Raw genomic sequence first — 21561 nt, forward strand, 5'->3', positions numbered from 1 at the left:
AGCGCTGATGCCTTATTTTAAGTGTTACTTTAGGCAGATATGTGCTGCCTCACTCCAGTCCTGCGTGCAACTGGACAAGATTTTTCTCCTTGTATTGCAGTGTTGTAGAAGCTGATGAGGAGCTGAGATTTTTCAACCTGGAGCTGGTGACTGCAGACCTGGTTCCTGTACAGCAGATGCTAGCTGACAGCATTCATTACTATTATTTATTACCCTCTTTGCAATAAATTAATAAGATCCTGCTATCAGAAGAGATCAAAAATAGGCTACTTCATGAATGCTTGTGGGAAAATCTTGAGGAAAGCAAAACACATGCACGAGATTGCTAGAGGACCTTCTACTCTCAACCCCTCCCCCCCGCAAAAGAGTCTCATGCTGAGAACTTGAGGGGGGGTCGTTAATTAAACAGGATGGTTTATAATATCATCAAAAAGCATATGTCTGGAGATGCTGATGCCCTCATCTGGTATTTGCTGCCATTGTCCTGGAACTTGGTCATCTTTAAGCCTTAAAATATTTAAGGTACTTCTGACAGAAACAAGGAAATGAGGTAACTCTCGTTTTCCATGTGTTCCCAGGCAGGGACAAAACTATATCATGCATATATAGTGGGAAACTAGCCTGAAATGCAGCCTCTTTCATGCAAGAAAAAACCCTGCAATGAACCATTTCCCACCAGTCCTATGCTAGGTCCAAGATACAAATCAACAGCATTCCTACATGAGGAAACTTTTCTATAGAATGTGTTTGGGTTTTTTTTTTCTCTTTTAGCTTTACGCCTTTTGTCAGCACACTTGCCTATAGCAAATGCTTAATTTTATTCCTATAAATAGTCACCATTGTTTTCAAGAGGAATGGATGGTTCCTAAAGCACAGCAATCTGCTGCTTGTTATAGGTGGGTAGTGACCCACTGTTTTTAAACACAACTACAGCTATGAATACATAACACCTGAAAGCACATTGACTAGTTTCCCACCCCTTTTACTCCTCTTTTTCTCCAGCAACTTTTGACACACTCTTTCAATTCCATGCTTTTTTTTTTTCTTCCCCAGATCGGTTTTCCCAATTTATGTCTCTTTGTAAACTAAGAAGTGTTGTCTCAAAATCTGTGCTGTGCTCGTGCAGAGGTGACCTGGCAGCAAGCCAAGATGCAAAGGATGCAGAGATGCACGTGTGATGTTGAGGGACAAAAACACGAGGCCCCCAATTCAGGAGAACTCCCAAACTGCCACAGGTGCTTTTATACCTTTTTAGGCCATTTGTTTTTCTTCATTGTGTGTTTTTCTGGTTTGTTTCTCTCCTACTATAAAGTTCTGATTGCAAATAATAATTTATTAAAGAACTATCTAATTTGTTATTATAATTTATTTTATTTTATTAAAGCAAAGCAAAATAAATACTTATTTCTGTGAAAGCACGTTCTCTACCACGCAGGCTGCCGCAGGTCGATTAGCCCAGTTTCGCACTAAGACAGACTGTGCTGGTGGTAATGTTCTTCTGCCTGCCTGCAGGAAAAAAAAAAAATCCATTTTTTTTTTTACTTGGAGAATTGAAAATCAATGTTGGTTTTACTGGTTGGAGCTCAGCTTCAGCAAAACTTGGGCCAAAATCTCCGCAGGTGTAAAGTGGTACAGCTGTTCTGGCTGGAGGGCGCTCGTGCCAGCTGAGCCAGACGGGTTTTATTGCTTATTTGATCAAATTAAAGGATTTTCACGTTTCACATCAATTCTGACAAAAAGATTTGCAAGCAGCAGCATTAAGGATGGCAAAAAGTCATGCATACAACCACTTATTATTAAAAAATAAATCAGGCTTGCATTGTCAGCACAGCATCTCCAGGCTGTTACTGACCCTAAGACCTGTCCTACTCCCAGTGAGGTCAAACTGGGTTGTTATTCGCATGGTGTGAGCAGTGATCACCCTAAAACTTGAGAGGGACCCCACTGTTTGTACCCATGAAGAGCCTGCCCCATCACCTCTGGCAGCTACCAGTCCTGTAAAATCCTGGGAGCACATTGCTCACGGGGACCGGGTAGTATAGCGGTGGGATGCAGTCCTGACCGAGGAGGGCTGTCCCCTGTGGGTGTCAGTCCACTCTAAGACTGTGGGGATCTTTATTCATAGTTTCTCATGCCTCTGCAGAAACCCACCTCAATTTCTTCCACTAAACCCAGATGAGCAAACTAGACTTTTCATTGTATCCTTGAAAAACCAAATAAAAACTGCAATATATCTGCCTGCAGGTGATGAGTACAATTATGTCCCCCCTCCCTTTTTCCCCCCAAAGAAAAAAGCATCTTTCACTGCAGAAAAATCTGTCCTTCATTTAGCGAAGCCGGCAGCTGTCAGGAGAGGAAAGACGCAGATTGACAGGGGAAAGAAACAGCAAAAGAGCTCCCAGAACATTGTACAAAAGAAATAATCTTAAGATGTTGACCTTGCACAGAAGTGAGTATAATCAAAGAAAAAACAGCAATATAATGTCCTGGTTATTTCCTAAATGGGAGTACTATATACACTGCAAGGTATCCCACTCTGAGAGCCTGCAATTATATTTTTCTTGCAATTTTTCTTCCAGAACAGGAAATCTGACATGTTTTAGAGGTTGGTGCCCTTATTTCTGAAACGCCTGCACTTTTTTTTTTCCCCATCTCCTTTCTTGATCATATTATGGTCTGGTTTTATCAAATTACTTTGGGGTTGGTAATTTGCAAGGGCACTGGCGTAGTTGTGTTAAATTTGTGACCTGCGTGAGAAATCATATACTGTATCACTAAAACCCAAATAATTTAAAAAAAAAAAAAATTGTCTATCTCCTCTCCTTGAGTTCATGTAGTCTTTGAATTCTTCCCCCACTTTAATATTCTTTCTGTCTATAATCCAGTTCACTTCCAGACCCTGCTGTTCAGCTGCTACTGAAATGTCGTCTTCAGAAACACTGAGCGGGGAAATGTTGATTTGTTTTGATCTCAGGGGAAATAATGTAACCCAGTGACAAGCCCACCAACAGCAACTCTTAATACACAGCTAGACAACTTTCAGAGAAATCACCTTGCTGGTAGGCTGCGTACGTATATTTAATTGCATTTAATTCTCGAACACTGATACAACTCATTTCAGCTGTTTGAATAAGGGGGGGGGGGGGGGAGGGAGGCGGGGGGTGGTTCACTGGCTGAACCAAAGCAGACTGGGGAAAAAAAAAAACAATAAAGTGTTTTCATTTTCAGGTTCTTTAATCCTTTTTGCTATGTGGCCTTTTAAAACTCTTTTTGTAGTTTTTTTTATGAACTGAACAAAAAAATGTAGTTTCAAAACAAAAAGCTGAAATGTTTCATGCAGATTTTTTCCTAAAGATAATTTGGAAGAGCGGAGAAAAAAATTAAAAGGCAGTATTTGGGTGCATGCCTCCAATCAGGCTTTCGGGGAGCTTCTGCCCAAACCTGCACCATTTCAGGTGCAAACGTGCATTTTGCCAGGCGGAACTGGGGCAGGCACAAATGCGAGGCCAACATGCACCAGAAAGACCTTTTTCCCCCGTAATCACATTGCACTTCTCCCACTGGTTTTCTTACAAATGATGAATTTGTGGACTCTGTGGCCTCTCGGGCTACTAATGTGACCCTGCTGGTAGGAAGAGCTTTCCTATGAGCAATAATTTGCTCACAAAATGGGACGATTCTTTCCAGTAGTGACTCCTAGAACCGCGCGGGGTTTGGCCAGGACTGATGTGCGCTTTACTAGTTTACCTGCTGGCCAGCCAGCTTTCCTAAAGCAAAGTATTTGTTCAGAACAAAAGCATTTCAGAGAAAAAACTATTAGAGAAGCGATGCTATGCCCACCTCGCTCCAGAGGTGGTCACCCCCCTCTGCGCCCCCAGCACGCTGCTGGTACCGTCACCTGCCACACACCCATGGTGCTATGATGGGACCATCACAGGCGTTCTTTGAAGGTATTTGCCATCCAGCAGCTTCCCACTTGAAGCTTCTCCTAGACCACCTGTTGAGCTCAAAAGTTAAGTCACTAGCCCTGACATCTCTAATGCCAGTTCATGTCAAGGGCTGAACGCCTCCTGCTTCCACAGCACTTCAATATACCAGTCCTGAAATACCCCCCAGTGCCAGGGTCCTCCCCACACCTCACTGTCCCCACGCTGTTCCCGCTTCAGGCAACCACCCACCCTCCGGTGTGGGGCTGTTGGGAAGTAGATGTGGGAGCAGAGACGAGCGGAGGGATGGAGGAAAGGAATGGAGCCAGGGGAAATCCAGTGTGGAGGATTTCAAGGGCCACGGTACAAAGACATGAGCTGTCAGCCAGGTTCAGGGACCTTGGAGCAGCTTGCTACAAAACGAGACTAACAAATAAATAAACCCTGGATTTTAATTAACGTGTTCTTTCATTCATGCACAAAATTAAAAACCCATCCATCCTCAATAACCATCGTCTTTTTTTTTTTAATTAGGGTTTTTTCCTATACTAATTGTTACATTTGTCCAATTCCATCAAATCAAATCAAACTAATGACAGCCAGATGGTCGCGGCTCTCAAGATGCCTCACTCAGGGCTAATCCATGCCCTCTGCTATGCAGAAGCAAGGTGCAGAGGGAGCCTGTGCTCTTCCTCCCCACACCAAAAGGACAGGATTAAAAAATACATCGTTAGCCAGCAGGAGGCAAAGCTGGTGAAGATCTCTGCGACCAGCAATCCTCACGGATCTGAGGTAGGATGATCCACCCGGTTCATAAACTGTAGTCAAAACACACGCACAGGGATGGAGGGGGAAGAGTAAGCTAATGTCTCCAGAGCAGAAACACGGTGTGTTTGATCTCTTCGCTCACTCTGAATGATGTAAAGATCCATATGTGCCCCCTGCCTGTGCGCTCCCGGTGTGCTGCGCAGAAGCTGTGTGCATCCTCTTGCACACCATCTACCTCCTGCTTGGCCTGTAACCCGCGTGCACGAGATTATTAAGGGCAGGATTTGTACCTGTGTCTTTTGCTCAGCAATAACACACTTGCGATGTTGTTCCTGGCAGCTCCTGAAAATACATGCGTGTTAATAATTACAGTAGTTTATTTAAGAAGCAGTGGGTCAAACCTGTTGTGATCACTTGAATGATACTTGAAAATTATTACAGGGTGCACCCACTGTAAGTTGGGATAATTAAGGCTGCTATTAACACTCTGCCCTTTCCTATTGCCAGTTTAATTTCCTTGAACATTTTTACATCTGATTCCTCATCCTGCCTTGGGGGTTTGTAGTAAAATTCAATAACCATTTTCCTTTCTAATTTTTCTATTAAAGCACCATCTTATTGTGCCATCACAGCTCAGGAGCGAGTTCACCCTCCATGCAAACTCGTCTGCTGTTAGCGCTTGGGGCTGATGGCCCAGCCAGAAACTGGGGGAGCTCATGCAGCTCTTTCATCACGTCCCGCAAGCGGTTTTCTTCAGACACCCTCCCAATTAATCAGAGTCTCTCAGAGGACTTTGAGGCAGGCTTTAACACCCACGGATTTCGGGAGGCTTGACTAGTTGAGCACTGGAGCAGACTTTTCGGAGTCATCTATTAAGTTTTGCTGGATATTTTTTAACTCACTTCACACTGGTAGATGCAGCAGCTGCATGGATCCAGAAGATATACCGCCCATCCAATACGTTGCCCCTATACAAAGCCAAGAGTCCTAGCTGAGGAGTGCTCACCTCCTCAGCACACGGGGCAGAGGTGTGTAGCCTCTCGGCAAGCCAACAGCACAACTTACTGGGATGTGGGTGCCCATGTACTGGGCAGGGCTTTGCCCGCAGCTGCGTTGCATCCATGTCCATCCCGGTGCCAGCAGACGGGCGTGCAGAGCCAAAAACCTGGGCAACACCTCCCCAGTGAAGGAGATTTTTTAATTCTTTGTGTTCTCAAGGTCAGGAGGAAACGCACTGGTTTGCCACAGCCATAGCCACCACCAGCTGCAGCTTTCCTTTACTGGGAAAATCTCAGCTTTCCATCTTTCCCTTTTTTGATGGACAACCCTGTTAGGAAGAAAAAAAACCACAACCATGGACTGTGGTTCCTCGCTCTTGGCTACAAAAAAAAAATGTGGCTCTTTTTTTATTTCTATTTTTTTACCGATGCAAGCAGAAGCTTGTTCACCTGGCATTCAGGCAATGCTCTTGCTGTAATTTGAATGATTGAGTCAAAGTTTCAATTTAAGGGAGGCATTCCACCATAGCTTTCAGCCTCCAGGATCATTAAGGCTCCTGCTGAGATAACCCTTGAGCCCTGCTTCCAAAAGACAATGCTGAAGAGCAGCTTTTTGGGGCTTTGGATCCCTTCGCTTGCATCAAACGCCTTATTCTGGCACATTTCAGAAAAGCAGATGCCCCTGCAGATACTGCAGGGCCTTCAGCTCTTTCTCAAGCTCTCAAAATACGGCTAAAGACAGCAGGAATTGACCTTCTGGCTGTTTAAAAGCAGGTATCGCTAGCAAGGTTGTAATGGGATTTTCTCTGCGTTCAGGCCAGGCTGACCACCCCTGTTACCAGCTGGATCATCGCTGGCGTTGGGAAGGCTTCCATCGTGCTTTTTTCCATGTCTTAAACTGTTTTACAAACCCTGGTGGCCAACACTCTGACATCCAGACACCAAAACAAGTGGCACTGCAGTCATAAAATAGATAGGCATCACCTGTGGCCACCAGTGGTATCACTGGCCCTCCTGAGACAGGAGGTACCTGGGACTGTTGCAACTGGGGCCTGACGACGAGCTCCAGCTATAAAAGGCTGCAGGAGAAGCACAGGCTCTTGAAGTAGAGATTTGGAGCTAGGTCCTGGTGTAGCATTGGTACAGAAAATGTGCGTGGCTTGGCAGGAAAGGAGGTGTGAGAACTGACTGTATGGTTGAAAGTAAGTGATTTTTAGGGGGGAAAGGGTTGGGGTGCTGATGTGTGTGTGGTGGAGAGAGGCTGGACAGTCCTTGATAGGAGATGGCTCTCAGATAGGAGTCAAAGATTCCTCTGCTAATATCACACTTTTCTCCCTCGTGATGGGCACTGCTGTCTGCTTGTCTGTGTAGTTTTGTTTTGGAAAGGTTAACAGACATTTGGTTAAGCCTGAAGGGGTTTCTGCCCCGTCTCTTGGCAGGAGGGCATAATTGGGAGAGAAGAGGAAAGCTGTCCATGCCAATACACTGGACTGGAGATTGCTGTTTTCCAGCTGCAGTCTCATAGCCTGTGTGACCTGACCTTACAGGTGAAGGGCCAGACAAAATTCAACACCATCTGCTATTAGTTAGTTAATACTTAACCCAAAAGTTGGGGTCGGCAGCCTCAATGAGCCACAGCTGTGCTGGAGATAATGGATTTACCTTTGGGAGGCATCCGATGCCTGAATAAACCCAGGGGACATGGTAAGACCCTCTGGGATGTTTCGGATGGTGCTGAGCTGACCCTGCTTCACACAAACCTCCTGTGGCCTTGGGATGCCAGTGCATCTCCCTCTGGCTGGTCCCAGTTTGGGTGCCCGCTTCCCAGCCTGTATAGCTGTGGAACATCTGGGTGTTTAACCGCGTGTTGTGAGGATCTTGTCCTGCCTGCCAAAAGCTTGCAGCAGCTGCCCGGGCTCATTTTACAAGTCAGGTGTTTGCCTCTGACAGGCAACTCTTCGTATCTTTATGACTAGACATTATTATATTGTTCTTTCATTTGATAACTGTTCCAGTAATGGCTTCCATTTGCAGTAAATCTCTTGCACTGTCTTTTTTTTCCCCCTATTAAACATAAGATGATAACCTTTGCAGGAGGCTGGGCACAAAAATTCAGCAAAGCTTTAAGAGGTTGGGGAGGAGGCAAGATGGTGGGGGGGGGAATTGTGGCCAGTACTAGCAAAAAGCCTGGTGGGAAGATGCTTTTGGAGAAACTAATTACACCCTGAAGCACTTGAAAGAACCTACCCGGCATGCAAGTTGAACTGGAAAATGAATATTTAAATGGCTCTAGTATGTCTTTGGAAAGCGCTGCTCAATACCTGGAAAATATGCCTGTGACATGAGAACAGATGAGTCTGAATGTGACTCAACGCAAATATTTGGCTTTATTTTACCACCACAGAGTAGAACCCATACCAGTGAAATGGCTTTGCAGACACCAGCTAAAATACTTTGATCAGCTGTCCCCAACGCACAGCCAGTTCCGCTTTACCTTCCCCAGCGTTGCAGCCCTTGGTTTGCAGTAGTCAATGCTGGAGCTTGCCCAGAAACCTGAGCTGGGAGCCCGCAAGACCGCAAAGCCATGAAGGAGTGCCCCAAAGACCTTCACTGCAGCTGCTCTTGGGCTACAGCTCCTCTTCCTTGTGAGCTTTTAGATACAGTCACTCTGAGAACACAAGGAAAGAGGACATCAACCCCCAGCAGCACCAGGAGCTTTGTGCTTCTTGTCCCCTGTTGCAAGATGGTTTTTGTGGCCCAGTACTGCAGCTCTGGCCAGGTCTGGCTTATCTGGCAGCTCATTTGTGCCAGAGTTGAGCTGAAACTTGTCAGCCAACTGCAGTGCAAAGTAACTATACACATCTCCAAGCAGGGCAGGGAGAGGCACGGAGGTCCGCTTAACTCGGACAGGTAACCACACGTCTGTGTGCTTCACAGCAGGTCACTAACACTGTGTGTGCAATTGCAGGAGGAAGAGGAGGGACTGCAGCTCCGAACACCAGCGCCTTGGTGGCCAGCAGCAGTGCTGTGAGCACGTGTTTGAGGTGGACCGCGCAGACCAGTTGTGACCCATCATCTTGTGTCTGTAAGTCCCAAGTGAAGAGAGCTGAGGATGGGGTGCGACTGATGCTCCAGTGCTGTGTTACAGCCTCCTGCATCACTGGCTGTAGTGGAGCAACTGGAGTGGAGGTGATGGCTTCAGTTTAACTCAGTGGTGATACCAGTATTAAACCAGAGCCTGGAGCTCTTTGGAGGATGCTAGGTAGCCATGGTCCAAGTCCCCATGCGCAGCTGAACAAGCCGGGCTGGAAATGCAGGAGAGCTCTAAGGAGCCCAGAAAAAGCATGACAAATGTTATTGGGTGGAGCCCCCAACTTTGGGACCTAATTTGGGCAGCCCCTGCTGCCTCTCAATCAGAAATGCACATGTCAAAATCCCACAGGACTGCTCTTCTAAGTCCTGGATGCGCCAGGGTTACGGCCAGAAGATGTTTTCCCACTATGGGATCTCAAATTCAGGCTGCAAAATAACCTCCTCCAAAGCAGAGGAAAGGGCTTCTTCCCCCCACCATTCGCCCATCCAAATTACCCCAGTTGCAAAAAAGGGCCTTTTTACCTTCACTCTGAAAATAGTATGGAAAATTACAGTGGTTATCTATACGGATGGAAATATACAGTGTGTTGAAGTTCACTTCAGACAATGACTATTTTGTTGGCTTCCCAAGTCCCAATTAAATCACCATTTACACACTATAATTTAAAGCATGTACTCTGCTGGTAAAATCCATAAGGGCTATAAAGCGCGCGTGTGTGTATACAGTCATTATTGTTGCTATTTAGTTTCTTATCTATTTTAATAGCTGAAATATTAAAATGGGAAAAGCAAAGTACTGATTATCCACAGATATGCCTAATTTCACACTGCGAAGGTATCTGCTAAAATAACATGTATATGATGTAGGTAAATGAATGTCCATGGGAGACTAAAGCTGGAGCACAGCAGCAATTCCAGAAGTAATTGTTTCTTCGGGGGGGGGGGGGAACAAAACAAAAACTAAAAAACAACCCACCCTAAAGCTTCAAATAAAGCCTTTTGCTAAGCTTTTAAAAATAAATGCTAGCAACACATTTTTAATTTCCCATGTGGTTAGATACACCAGCGTTTTGAGAAATCCCTTATTTATGAAGCTCCTGGATAAACCCGTGTGCTGATCCTGGAAATGCCTCTATCCCTGTCGATTTCTTCAGCAGCTCAAAAATAAGAAGTGTTTTGCCTCTTTGGGTTTTTTTTTTTTCTTTTTTCGTTTTTTTTTTTTTTTAACCTGGCAACCCTGCGAGCAGCAGGATGGGAACAGCTCGTGCAGGGGAGGGTGTTGTGGCATTAATCTCTTTTTATGTGATTTGAGTTTATTTGGGGGGAAAAAAACCCACAAATTTGGGGCATGAAGGTAGTTCATCCCTCAGGCAGCCCATGGCCAGCCCCAGGACCAGACGCGGATGCTGCAGCCAGAGGAGTTTCTGCTGTAGAGTTTATTCTTTTTTTTTTTTTTTTCTTAGAGGTGCGGAGACCGAGAGTGGATGAACAAATGTGAAGTTTATATGGAAAAATATTTCGTCACTGTAACTTTGGAAATTGAAAAAAAAGCTGTTGTCTAAAGGGGACGGCGAGCTCTTGTCCGCACAGGTATGGCTGCACAAATAAAAATGTCACTTTTTTTAGACAGTAAATCCTCAAAGCTGTTGGATGCAATAAGCCCCAAACGTGCTTCACTGTCAGGTACTAACGGCATTTTTAATTTAAGGAAAAGTTTGTCCCCCACCTTTTGTAAACTCTTTTTGCTGCCAAAGCCCCATTTTTTTGGCGGCAATCCTGAAGTTTTTGCAAGCGGCCTGGCCTTTGGCGGGCTGTGGGGTCGGGCCCGTTGGTGCCCTCCGGTACGGCGGGGCCTCGTTTTTGAGGAGAGAAAAAAAAAAAAAAAAAAAAAAAAAAAAAGACGCCGCCAGACCGAGAAACGCGGCTCGCGGCGCCCCCACGCGCGATGGCCCCACGGGAGGCGAGAATTCGGGGTGGGGGGGACCCCGGCCTGCCAGTGCGGCCCTACTGCCAGGCCCCAGCCTGGCCCGGCCCGAGCGGGGGTAAGCGGGGGTGCGTGTGGGGGTGCAGGCCGTGGGCTCAGCCCACGCGCGTCCCCGCCGCCACGCACGTCCTGCGCGCTCGCGCCCGCGGGGAGGGCGGCGTGCGCGTGCGCGCAGGGGCGAGCGGGCGCGGCCTCGAGGCGGGGCTGCGCGTGCCGCTGTGAGGGGGCTGCGCCGCCCCGGGAGCGGGGCCGCCCTCAGGTCAGTGCGGGGGGGAGAGGGGGAGCGCGCGTGAGGCGGCCGTTACGGCCGTTACTGGGCGCTCGCGCCGCGCTTGGAGCGGGGGTGGCGGCGCGGTGAGGGGGCCGGGGCGGCCCCCCTGGGCCCCGGGCGACCTGCGGCGGGTGAGGGGGCTGCCGCCCGCCGCGGTGGCCGGCTGTAAGGAGAGCGGCGGGGGTTGCGGCGGGCGGGCCGGGCTGCGGTGGTGGCGGGGGGGGGATCCGGGTCAGGCAGGCGGCCGTCGGTCGGTGGCCGCCCTGCCGGGCCGCCTCCGTGAGGGACGGGGTGGAGCGGCCGCACCTGAACGCCGCGCCCGCCGCCGCGGAACTTGGGAAGAGAGGAGTTTGTGTGGGGAGCCGTTCCCTCAGCGCCCGGCGCAAAGAGCCCGTCGGAAAACGGTCCTTGCCCCATCAAAGTCATTATTTGTGTCTGCAGCCGTGTCGAGAGGTTTCATTCTTACTTTTTTTTTTTTAAATATTATTTTATTTATTTATTTTTACTGAGTATGCAGCTGCCTTTTGTGCAGAAGGTGGCTGGCTCCGTCGCGGTACCGGGAGCGAACCGGTGGTGATGAGCCGCTCTGAGGATCGGGGGGGGTGGGATCACACGGGGAGGGCGAGGAGCAGCGAACTTGGGGCTCCTCCATGGGGGTGGGGGGTGTAGGCTAGCACTTCCACTTGGAAAAATTCCCAGTTACATAAACCTAAACGCTGGATGTTAGGGTAGGGTCTTTTTCTGCTTAAAGTAATGCTTCTTTTAAAGAAGTACTTTAAGTATCAATTCAATAAACTTCTTAGAGGAACCATTAATAATTGCACCCGGTTTGACGTAAATACCACCTCCTCTTCCCCACGTTGTTGGCTGAACTTATTTATGTACATATGTCGGAAGACTGAGTAGTTTCGGTTAAGGGCCCGCACCTTTGCAATTTACTGTTTTCCCTCTTTGTTTTGAGAAAGTCCATCTGTGGTAACCTCGGGTTTTAAAAATTCATTTGCATTTTATTGTTTCCTGAATGGTGATGCACTTAAAAGCAGGAGGGAGTAAGGGATTGTTCTCACTTGAAGTGAGAAAAAGTTTGAATTGAAGTTACGATATTTAAGTCTTCCTGAAATGATTATTACAACAGACTGACTATGTCTTACATGAAGACTGCTGGTGCACATTTTCTGCATTGTTGTTAGTCTTTACCATACTTTGTTTTCAGCTTGTAATCTACATGTCAAACTTTAATCCCTGTCCTGGACTTTTTGATTGTTTTTTGTAGGGAGAGGTGATACTGGGTTATAGGTATACAAAACTATATTTGATTCTACTCTATCTGTTTCATGCCACAGTCAAGCTCAAAATAACTTTTATTTTGCTCTGAAAGAACTGGTCTTGCCCTTTTCTACAGAAAGTAAGTGCAGTATGTCATAACACACAGTACACAGTATCTTGGCTTCATTGGGTAATTGAACTTTGCAAATCAAATCTCTTAGGGCCTTATTCATTTGAAATAAGTTCTGCAGGAATTGCCAAAGTTGAATGTAGAGTGCAGTACTTTTTTTTTTTTTTTAAATCCCCCCCAGTAAGTACACTGCAGCTGACTTCACAATAACTTTCCTTGTGTTTTCCCCTCCAGTGATCCTCAGCTCTGCCCTGGAGGAAACACCTTTCAGAAGCAATATGGAATTCCTTTAGCTTGCCCTTCAAGGCTGAGAAAAAAGATGCAAGTTGCAACAGTAATTTTTATTATTTGGATACTTGCTTGTTAGAGTTTGTGAGCAAGTATTTTTTCTAAAGTTACCAAACAGTTGTTATAATTACGATGGAAACATCAGTGCTAGGCTAGGGTCAATTAAAACAGAGGTCTGATGATGATAGGCTGTGCATTATGTTGTCAGAAGAAATCTAAGTCTTAACCTGTTGTGTGAACTTGGTCAAATGACACTAGTTTTGCAGCAGGTTACACTCTGTATCTGCCCTAGCTTCAGTTTCTCCTCTTCACATCCAAAGCAATTTAAAGGAGTAATTTTCTTCAAAAAACTACGTTCTCTGGAATTACAGCTTTGCTGCCTCCTTGTTTGCTCAAAGCGTGCTTGGTAGCAAAGGTTTTCTGAGAGTATGAAAAGCAAGCAACTCTTCAGTCAGGTAGCATTTTTGCTTGTGCCTGATAGATGCAAGATTTTGTATGTAGGCTTGCAATAGTTGATGGAACAAAGTCCCTTTAAAATCTAATCCATAATCTACTACATGGTACTTAAAGGTGAGTCACCTTGCCCACTGCACAGGGGAGGAAAGTGCAAGCCATAATCTTAACACTGGGGAGGAGCTGGAGCATGCTGTGTATTATTTACAACAGAAATGTATGCACTGGCTTACACTGTCTGTTGCAGTATTTTACCTTCCTTTGGGGTCCTCACCGTACAGTTCAACTCGGAGATGAAAGAAATCTCTGCCCCATTAGACAGCTTGCTTAGTTTCTGTTGAGGAGCATAGCTCAAAGGAATACTAGGTGGTGGGAGGGTAATATAATGCACTTTAACATGCACAAAGTGCATCTAGGTGCGTTTGATTTCTTAGTGCTATTTCATTTTGTAATACTCTCCCATCAGACCAAGGTGATACTATTCCATGTATACCAAGAAAAAGTAAAGGCTTTCATACTGTATAAAACTTTATAATACATAAACCTAACATCTATGTATGTTTACCTTGCACAGTCCCTTAATTATGCTCTTACGTTTGATTACTTTCTCCTTTCTTAATTTTTTTCTTTTTCTTTACTAAAATTCTGACACGTCCCAGGGTCAGTGGAACAGTTATTGTGAAGGAGAACAGGCAATTAGGACATTGCTAGACAAATACGTCTTAATGCTTAAAAATATATTCAGAAAGTAGAATTTGAGGAGTATGTATATGTTCGTCTTGAAAATTCATTACTGCAAAGTAGCTGCCATTCACTTGTACAGAGGAGGAGAAGCTGGTTGAAATAGTAAAGTGTAACTCATCTAATAGGGAATTGTGAGGTGAAATATTTGCAGCAAAGGAAAATAAATCTGGTTTTCTAAAACAGTTAAGATAAAGTTTTGGCAACATCTTTATTCCCCTGTGGAACAGCCATTCAAACAGAAGCTGCGTGTTCTGTGAGAATCTGGAAACAAGGGCGAGTAACAAGATCCACAAGCTTCTAACGTGTGGCAAAGGAAGATTAATTCAGTACAGTGCAGTTTAATGGACGTAATGTTTGCTTCCATTTCCTTAAATTATTTGGATGCAGCCCAGGTTAGTAGCAATCAGTCTCTTGTATCTAAAAACTGGGGTAAAATCATTGCAAGAGTTGTTACTCGTGGGTTTTTATTCTCACTTTTGAGAATGCGTTTCTTAGCAAATGCTTGTTTTTCCAATGGACTGACCTGTTCCTCTTTCGCTAAATGGGGTAATCTTCCTCTTTTGTCATTAAAAATGCAGTAGAGACAAGAAGCTGTACCACTTTTCTCCCTTTTTAAGCTCATTTAAAATACTTTTGCCAAATGTTTCTAGGTTTGTTCTTCCACTGTAAACACAAGCATGTCAAGTCACTGATCTGCTTTGCGTTTTTAAGCCACATGTTTTACATCTAGTGAAGTTCAGGGAACTATGGATTGGCATGGCGTAGTTTTCCCACAACAGACCCTAATGACACTTACGACACCTAACCAAGCTTTGCAAAAAATTCCCTCTGTTTTTCTTAACATTGTTGGAGGGTGCTAGTAGCACGGCAGTCCCAGGAAACTGAAGTTTGCAGGCCACAGGACAGGTATGGCGTAGGTCATAGCAATATCCTCTCCTCCTCTTCTGTCCCACAGGGTACTTCAAGGCTATGGTTTGACAGGGTGACAGTAGGTTATCTGCACATGAAAAATGTAGTCCTTGAATTATATGCCAACGTAATCAACTGTAATGCAGTCCCCCTGTGGATACTCATGGGGTGGTTACTCTTCCAGTGCCATAGGCTCTCAAAAGTGAGGACGCACTGAGAAAGTGTCTTCTCTTTATCTATGTTAGTATTTGTGTTTTGCAGACTTACTGTGTGTGGGAGGGCAAAGCCATTTGGGAACCGTTGATGGAGTAGGACCAGTCACCTTCCAACCTGCCCTTTATAGAGCCTATATTAATTTAACTATTCAGTTTAAAAAGAATAGTTTCTGAGCCAAGTTAAAATTAGTATAAAGGTTTGTCTACCTAGGCAAGATCTGCCTGTAAGATAGGAAGTTCTGTCTGTAGTCATCCGATCCTGATCTCTCCCTTGAAACTGGCAGCATGTGAGTACTAATTCTGGTAGTGGTTTTTCTGAAGTGCATTAAGATCACTAGCTTCTTTCTCACAGGGCACTGAGCAATCATTAAATGCTAATGACTTTTGATTACTGTTGACCTCGGTCAATTTAGAATTAGTGACCTAGAGATGAGAACCACTGTATCTCATTACCAATTTCCTGAGCTATCTGATCTTTCCTTTGTAAGTCAGTTTTGGTAAGAGGCAGAGTAGAATTAAAGTTGACCTCTGTCTTAGAAAAAGGGTTGAATGCTTTCAGGTTTGCAATATCATGTTTAGGAATTAAAAAAATGGCAGCCACTAAGAAAGAACTTATTTTTTCACCCCACAGATTGTCAAGAGCAAAATTCAACATGAAGTGAAATGGACAAGCTAGGGTAGTAGTTAGTGATGGGGAAGAAATGCATAATTTGTCACTTTTAACTTAGTAGCCAAACAGTTTATTTCCTGTAACCTTGAATTGAATTTCTCATTTTGTAGTTGCAGGTTTTCTCATCTCAGGGTTCATTTATAATTCTTGTTTTTACTTTGAACTATCAAGAAGCAAATTAATGTTTATAGAATAAATTGCAAATTCTGCTCTGGGGTATTTTCTACCTGCAGTTCCCAAAATATGACATCTGGGAATATGTCTCAGCAGGCTGGTAAAATCACATATTTTGTGTTGTAATGAAGCATTTCACATTATTTCTTCCCATAAGCGCAGAAGAGAATATTTGTGTGATAATTCACTGTAACGGGATCAAATACATTGTTCACTGTTCAAATATAAGCCTTTCTTTATACAGTTGCAGCAAGCCTGGTATTGAAATCATAATGAAAATACAAGAGAAGTTTAAACATTTTTTTTCTTTCTGACTTTAATACACTAGCTATATTTATTTTTACCCAGCTGGGAACAAAACCTTTAACTTCAAAAGCAAAACTCAACAATGTAGAGAGGTCTTTTTTGTTATGTTGTGTTTGGGGTATAAATATAAAGTTGTCAAATCTCTCACTGGGGTTAAATTGCAAACTTTAAGCAGCTAAGCAAGAAAGTAACAGGAAAAAAATGATAACGGGAGATGTTGCTCTTGGTGTAGGAACAGGTTTCTGGTGAGCCAATTGAAATCCACATAGAAGGAAAGTGGATGTTTATTCGCAAATAAACCTAGGGATAAATGTTATTCTTAAATACAATGTTTTGCTTTGATTGCTTTGTCTCAGAAAGGATATTGCTGTAAAAATCAAAAGGGGGTAATGAAAATGATTGCAGATAGAAAAAGGTCAAATTAAAAAAAAATGCTTTGGTAGGGAGACCAATAAGAAGTGCCATGCAGAGACATAGCTTATATGCTAGGAAATAGTACAAGAACGAAAGCGTAAAAGACATCTGAATACTCATTCTTTAAGCTATTTTATGTAAGTTTGTATTTGCCTGTTGAGTGGGCTGCTCAGGGCTTTCTGCTTTTGTTTTCTTTAAAGCATTAAAGGCATTTAGGAAAAAATGTAAAAACTATCTTTGTGGACAATGTTATGCAAAATATTTAAATCCTCACACTTTAAAACTAAATGCTAAGCAGAGTTAAGATGAATATTTGCCAACAAGTATGTTGCTAGTATAGCATAAGAGCTATAGCAAAATACAGTTCAGCAATTTTTGGCTTTGTTTTAAAGCTTCTATTGTTGGTTCAAGATGCAGTTCTACTCTGTTCCTATTCTACTCTAGGTCTTGGCAATTCTGGGAAAAAAACGCTTTTAGTCATCTTTTTTTCTCCATAGAACACCTTACTGAATAAGACTTCAGGGTCGGCTTATCCATGCAAGAGACAGAAGTGGATGCAATCTTGGTTACTTTCAGTGCTGTCAATCAGACACTTGTGAGAGAGGAGGTTGGAAGATTTTGTCAACTGTAATGCATTTTTACTTGATGAAATCAAGATTAGAGCTATCAGTCCCTTTTCCAAATGAGCGTTTTTACAAATAGAAGGGTTGGAATGGTGATTGGGAAGGATTCTTCCAGATCAGTAAATAATTCATAGATAGGTAAACAGAACTAGGCTCCTTAGCTGTGTTGGTTGGGTTTGTTGGTTGGGTTTGTTTGTTGTGGTTTTGTTTTGTTTTGTTTTGTTTTTTTTAACTTCTACATTCTGTTTTAAGTGAGTATTTAAAGTCAGCCTAAATTCAATGAAAATTAGCAGTGGACAGGTAGATTTGTTAAACAGTAACGTTGGTTGTTTATTTTGGCTAATCGGGATGTACTGCCTGAAATTTGTTTCCTTGTTAAGGGTAAATCTAGAATTTACAAAGAATGTTAATAATACATAGGCATAATGTCTGCCAAGGGAGAGACTTGGCAACTTTACAAACAAGAAATATATGCATTTTCTCATTGCCTGCTTGGAATTCATTCTTTTATTGATGATCTGGTTGTAACAGACAATTGGGAATTTTGATGAAAGCATGTTTTTTGTAGAATTGTCCAGTTCACATTACTACGTGAAGAATGGACCTGTAAATGAGAGATATGGAAAAACACAGCTTATTAGAAAAAGGGGGGGGGGGGGAATAGAAAAACTCTGGTGTACTTTTTATTGTGGGAGGTGAGACTGATGTAATATGAGGAAGAGTACTTCCATCAACCCTGGAAATCAGATGATTTCTCAATTAGAAGCTACCTTTAGAAAGGCATAATATAGTAGTACCATATTATTAAAAGTTGTACCAAGATTTGGGCTATAATATGACTCCTGTGCTAACCCTCACAATGATGTCAAGATATATTATGGTCTTAAGGGATAAATGAAACTGGGATTGAAGGTATATTGCACACACTTGGATTTGAACAGCAAAATCGATGCTTCGGTTGTCCACAATATTTAGTCAGGAGCTGATTTCCAGGGGGTTGTAACTTGCTGCTAATAATTTGAAATGGGCATGTAACTTGGTGCATAGTATCTCAGCCTTGGAATATAGACCTTTGCTTAATTCTTCACCTCTGGCATTTTTTATTTTTATTAGGCCAGTGTTAAGATGTAAGCATGGAATTTCCTACACCCTTTAAGTGAAATTATTTCTGGTTTGACTACTTTGCTTATAAAATAAAAAATTATGTGTCTTTAAAGAACTCTTTTTCTAAGTTGTGTATGTCAAGTTTGGTTCTGTTAGTATAATTAATGAAAAAAAATGAGAATTGCTGAAGAAGATTAGGAACACATCATAATAAGCTTTCAGAAATTGATAGATCTTTGGGTGAAAGAAGGTCAATTTCCTTGATCCTCTTGCCAGAGACAGACTGATTTGAACTTGGGATTTTGACTAGTCTTTCAACCGGGAGTAGTTCATAGGTTGCTTTTACTGGCTGCTGACATACTGATTTGTAAATTCATTAACAGTATGTGTATAGTAAAAGAAGAAAACTATGTTGTAGGAGAATAGACAGAAGTTGCCACCAAAGTGGAAAGAATAGTGAGTGCAACTAGCACTAAATTTTGGTTGGGTTTTTTTTTTTTTTTTTTTTCTTTTCCCCATTTCACACGCATCTAATGCTCAGTTTAGGAGAGAGTTCCTGAGCTGATGAAGTGCAGTGGAAGGTGGTATAAAGCCTGTAACAATTTTGTAGTTTTTCATTGAAGCTTTTGGAGTCTGTTGTGGTATCGGTACTATTTTCCAGTTATAGCAGACCAGATTTTGGTGGGTGGCTCAAGAACAAAGATGGCAGTTGGGCTTTTTCTTTACTGGGATGGATTTTTATCCTGTCTTCCTGGTGTGTGTGTGTGTAATCTTTGGATTTGCACTGGTCAAATGTTTGAAAAAATGTGCGAGGACCTTGACTTTTATATACTTTGGTAGTCTATAAAATGGATTTATGGAATGAAAATGCAATCTCCCATGTGAATCTCCGAACCCCTACTGTCTTTCACCTTCTGCCAACTGCAATGCTAAGAACCAGATTTTCTGAAGAGTGCATGGTTTTTCTGTTATCTTTAAGGGTTTTTTTAAACTTTTTCCTTCTGAAATGTCTTTCCCGTGCAGTGGCAAAAGGGTTCTTCTTGTAACTGGAAGGGCTGGGAATTTAAGTAAGGAGGGGAAAAAAACTTACGCAAAGTCAACAAACTCAAATTTTGCACTGAGGATACCTGCTGTGTCCCTGTTATAAGCTCTCAGCTGTGAGCAGTTATAAACATCCCATCTGTGGGATGAGTTTCCTCCTCCTTTACCCCTTCTTTTACCTCTGTGGTTCAATATGACTTAGAGTGTTATTTTCCCTTCCAAATAAATCTGGATTGGAAAGGAAACCAAAGAGAAAGGGGGGAAGAAAAGAAAGAAAAGCTTGCTAGACAATATTTCTTTGGAAATTGCATAACCTGCCTCTCAGCGTATTTAGGAACATACCGGATTTTCAGCCACACCAAGCGTAATCTACCGTCTTTTTTTAAATAGCTGGTGAAGGTGATTTTGCACTAAGACATTGAGTTGTGAAATGTAGCAGCTGAGGCATGGATGCATATCCTTCTGTTTGCGCCTTCCATGAAAAGTGACTTTGGACAGAGCGGACAGATGTGTGTCTGGAAACAGTATCATTTCAAACCACTTCAGCAAAGTCTCTAGATGGCCAACTGCCAGGGCGTTTAGTGTTTAATATGGAGTGTCTCCCAAGGATACCTGATAATCTTTAAAATACCCGCACTTAGGTTTTGCAGTTTCAGGTTTAAAGACATCCGGAGACTGCATGTTACAAAGCCATAGCTGTGATTTGAGCAGTTGTGATGGTGTTTCAATAAATAGCCTGAGTAATGTTTCTGTGCTTCAGTTTAAGTCAGTGACAGATTTGTCAGGGATTTCAGCAAGGTCAGCCATTTCTCCACCAACCTTTGATCACTTTAATTTCACTGTTGTACTCTTGTCCAGCAAAACTAATTAAGACTAAAAGTGGCTAAATTTGCTTTGAAAGCAAAGAGGATTTTTTCTTTAAAAATTGAAAATAATTATGCAATCATATTTTAATTATCTACCCCCCATACTTTAAGGTGTGAGATGTTGACATCTATTACTGAATATTTTTTATCTCCTTGCTTTTGTTTTTAAGTGCCTATGCTTACTTGTGGGGTTTTTTATACATTTGACCTACTATTAAGGGAATCTGATCTGAATTTAAGTTCTAAGTAAGCTAATGACTGAAAATTAGTCATCTTTCCTATTTAAATGGTTTGGTTGGCATAGCTTATATTCTGTTTATTTCAGAAAGTATTTATGAATAAAATCGGAGTGTTTGCATCTCAAGGGATTTCTGCCTAAGACTCTATAAATCATTAGACTTTTTTATTTAATGCTTTAAAATATTGATTAAATATATTCACTCGTTTGCTTTAATCTGCACATCTAGAAATTTTCTTCTGATGTGGTGCGGCTATGTCTGGTGTAAGCTAGCTTAATTAGCACTGCTTAGTGATTCAGGACCTCTGTCAAAGGCTATTGCATTATCTAGAAACATAAGGAGTTAAAGCTAAAGCTGTGACCTCATCTCTATTCATGTTACACTGGAGTAGAAGCTGCGCTGAAAGGGATTGTTTAACTGCATCGCTGTCTTTGCTGCTGCTAGTTGATTGCTTTAATTTGGTTTTGCTATCTATAGTGTGCTTTTGCTGAACATCTGTTATGGTAGGGATTTGTGGGAATACTGGAGACACGTGAAGTCGTGCTAATACCGACTGCATGTGGAAATAGCTCCCATGGAAATATTTAGACTCAAATACGTCTTTCTACCTGATTTCAACTTTTTATTGCTTCCCCTGTGAAAATACAAGCAGCGTCATGGAGACCTAAAACACACATGCTTCTGGCCAGTCATGCACTTACACAACTGTGCATGCCATTTACTACTTTATTACTTAGCGCTAGGTATGAAATGAGGACTGTAACTGCTGTCGCTTTAATGTCAGAGCGGCATACGTTACAATAGGTGTCACTGTGCGGCTGGGTCCAATCATTATCGGTGACTTCAGCTATTGGCTCTGAACGCTGGCTGACTCCATCTGCAGGGCTGCAATACCTACTCTGTTCCGAACCGTTCAATGCACAAGTTCAGCTCGCCGAGCAGACTGGCAGTGCTACCGTGTGTGTCTTGGTAGCCCCCTTCAGAAAGCCGGTGCTACAGCCACGCATGTACCCTCTTAGCAGGGTGTAGAGCTTTCAGGCAAATCCAGATCAGGAGATCTGGAAAGAAATAAAACTGGC

Source organism: Vanellus vanellus, assembly GCF_965231255.1.
Source record: "Vanellus vanellus genome assembly, chromosome: 3".
NCBI classification, from domain to species: domain Eukaryota; kingdom Metazoa; phylum Chordata; class Aves; order Charadriiformes; family Charadriidae; genus Vanellus; species Vanellus vanellus.